The 3,449-nt window shown below is 47.1% G+C and overlaps 1 pseudogene; it reads left to right on the top strand.

Annotated features, from left to right (window-relative positions):
- Nucleotides 1-1,083: 1,083 nt before the first annotated feature.
- LOC132573572 (synaptotagmin-like protein 4) lies at nt 1,084-2,718 on the top strand (annotated as a pseudogene).
- Nucleotides 2,719-3,449: the final 731 nt, after the last annotated feature.

Here is a 3,449-nt window from a genome sequence, read left to right as displayed (position 1 = left end):
AGTACTACAGTCCAGGCTCCCCGCTCACAACCTGAGTTTGATCCTGGTAGATGCTGGGTTTAGGTAGCTGGCTCCAGGTTGACTCAGCCTTCCATCCTTCCGAGGTCAGTAAAATGAGTACCCAGCTTTCTGGGGGGAAAGTGTAGATGACTGGGGAAGGCAATGGCAAACCACCACGTAAAAAGGTCTGCCATGAAAATGTCATGATGCGACGTCACCCCAGAGTCAGAAACGACTGGTGCTTGCACAGGGGACTACCTTTACCTTTTTTTTAGTTTTGTAATGCATACTACTCATCTTCAGAGAACATATCTAGGATGGAAAGCACAGCACCTACCTGTGATTGCTGGAATGCAAGCATAGTGAACATGGAATAGGAGTGTGGAATGCAAACTGTATGCATGTAAGGTCTACCCCTACAATTGGTAATGTTCAAAAAAGCAGCATTCCCCATTACTGCTAGACCCCCCCCCCCCATTACAGGGTCAAAGTCTATTAACAGTGTTTAATTCATACAAAGATCAGTGCTGTGTTCACATTCTGCAGGGGTATTCAAAAACTTTCTCTATTGGGCAGTGGGCTGTGTCGAAACCCTGCCCACGTGTTACATATTCATTTTTAGTGGCTATGCCCACACTTTGGAACAGCCTATCTGATGTGGTAAGGAAAGCTTCCAAGCTCTCATTTTCATAAAAGGTACAAAGAAGAATTATTCTGATGTCCTTCTAGAGGAAGTTAATGTCTGGTAATATGTGTTGCAGGAGTTGCAGTTTTTAACTTGATTTATATCTTTCACCTATGTTTTTAATTCTATATGTTTATATTATATAAGCCCAGGGCTTTTTTGTAGCAAGAACTCCTATGCATATTATGCCACACACCCCTGATTTAGCCAATCCTCCAAGAGCTCATAGGACACTTAGTACAGTGCCTACTGTAAGCTCTTGCATAATTGGCTATTGGGGGGGGGGGTAGCCTAATATGCAAAGGAGTTCCTGCTACCAAAAAAAGCCCTGTATAAACCGCTTTGGGCATTGTGGAAAGGCTGGATATAAATATTTTAAATAAAGACTGCAACGCAAACCACAAGTGAACAAAAGGGAGACAGTGGGGAAAGTCCTACTTCAGAAAGCCCAGCTCAGTGATTCTAAAGCCAGGCAAAAGCGCCCCCAGCAGCACCACAAGGAACCCAGCTTGACCTCCAACTCTGTGAAGCCACAGGATGCCAAAAGTGACACAGAATTGACTGAGAACATGAGTCTGGATGGGTACCATCCTGCCTCTCCTCCCACAGCAGCCAGCCCCAGGCAAGAGAAAACGAAAACCCTCAGTCCTTCAGGGTCCAACGCATCCAGCTTGACTGTCCCTGTCTGCTCCAGAGAGGGCCTTCCTTCCGATTCAGACAGCGAAATTCACCTGGGGAGCCACAGTACTGCTTCAGCTGATGAGAGTGAAACGTTATTCAAGAAGAATCCCAGGAGAAGTCAGAGATCTGCAGCATACACCAAATCAGTGATCGACCTGCGACCGGAGGTGCCCACCAGTGAGAGTGCATCTCTCGGAGACAGAAGCCTCAACATTGAAATGGAGGAGGAGGAGGAAGAAGATATCGACAGCCTGGTAGAGATCTACCACCGGCGGACAGCCAGAAGCAGCATGCGCAGCAGTGTGTCCTTGAGCACTCTGGGAACATCCTTGTTATGAGGGAGATCGCTTTCTCCCTGAGCTGCGAGCTGAAAGTGGAGACCCTGTTCATCCACGTGAAGGAATGCCACCACCTGGCCCACACCAATGAGGCCAAGAAGCGCTCCAACCTGTATGTGAAGATGTACCTTCTTCTGGACAAATCCCGACAAGGGAAGCACAAGACCACCATCAAACGGAGCACTGTCAACCCCCTGTACAATGTTAAAGTATGAGATCAACAAATCCCTCCTGATGACCCAGACTCTGCAGTTCTCTGTCTGGCATCATGATTGCTTTGGCCGAAATATGTTCTTGGGAGAGGCAGAGGTTCCGATGGCCTCCTGGAATTTCGAGAACCAGTTGGAGGAGTGTCTCCCGCTGCATGGCAAGGATGGTTTTGACTCAGCTACCTCTCCTCAATATAAAGGCGAACTAGTGGTTTCCTTAAAATACATCCCAACTGTTAAGCATGCCAGTCCAGGGAATGGAAGAAAAGGCAAACTTCAGGTCTGGATCAAAGAGGCCAAGAACTTGACAGTAGTCGAATCTGGGGGAACGTCTGACAGCTTTGTCAAAGGGTACTTGCTTTCCTTGTGGAACAGGACCACCAAAAGGAAGACGCCAGTTGTAAAGAAGAGTCTAAATCCCCACTACAACCATATATTTGTCTACAACAATGTCATTGCAGAAGAACTGCCCCACATCTGTCTGGAGCTTCCTGTGTGGGACCGAGAGCCCTTGTCCAGCAATGACTTCCTGGGAGGAGTCCAGCTGGGAGTTGGAAATGGAATGAGTAGTGGCCAGATGGCAGATTGGATGGACTCTGCAGGCGAGGATATCAACCTGTGGTAGAAGATGCGTAAGTACCCGGGGTCTTTGGCAGAAGGCATGCTTCCTCTTTGCTCCACCATGGCTAGGCCAAAGCCCTAACCTCGTTCTTGCTTGACCAGGGACTGAAAACGGGAGGCCAAGGAGTACCAAGGCTGCTGTTGCACTGGAGAGCTGCTCTCTTAAAGAGAAGCCGGGGCAAGACTTTCTTTGTGTAGCAATAAATGGAATTTTGCAGTGGCCCTCGAAGCCAGCTCTTTCTGAAGGGTGGTTCTTGGCAGCTGGTTGTGTTGGATGGGTCTTGTTTTGAAACTCGATTGGAACCGGATTCCTTGTGGGCTCCCTGTGGATGCTGCGGAGACCCTTTCCTGTGGGTGGTGGAACCTCAAGTGCTTCTTAACTTGTTTTCCATGTTCTTTTTCTTTCTCCTCTTCCTCTGCCCTGTGTCTGTTTCCTTTTTTGTAACGGCTTCAAGGGCAGTCTGCTTTCTCCATCTGTTCCTGCTTAATGCCATTTGTTTTAAGTGCTATGCCAGGGTAATTGAAATAAAGTTCAAGTGGATGAGAATAAAAAAAATAAAAAATAAAGACGGCATTGTTCATTGTATATATTCTTCTGGTCTCTCTCTCTCTCTCTCTTTGCATTGTTCATATATTACTGTAATCCACCTTGGGTCTCAATGAAAAGGGTAGGTAAGAAATACTGTATGTAAATACATTCATGTTCAGCTTGGATAAATCAGCTGAAGAGGGCTCTTGCCCCCTCGGGCACTGCCTGTGTTTTGGGAAAGCATCAGATGACTCTACCCTCAATATCAGGAAAAGATATAATGGAACCACCAAAAGAGCATCCCTTTGGGAACAACAAGAACACCATCCAGTGAAATCTTAGAGCAGGGGTCCCCAACCCTTTTCAGTCCACAGGCATCTTTGGAA

This window comes from Heteronotia binoei, chromosome 6, assembly GCF_032191835.1.
Source record: "Heteronotia binoei isolate CCM8104 ecotype False Entrance Well chromosome 6, APGP_CSIRO_Hbin_v1, whole genome shotgun sequence".
Lineage (NCBI taxonomy): Eukaryota > Metazoa > Chordata > Lepidosauria > Squamata > Gekkonidae > Heteronotia > Heteronotia binoei.
Note: the sequence above shows the minus strand (reverse complement) of the source record. Positions and strands in the feature narration are given on the sequence as shown.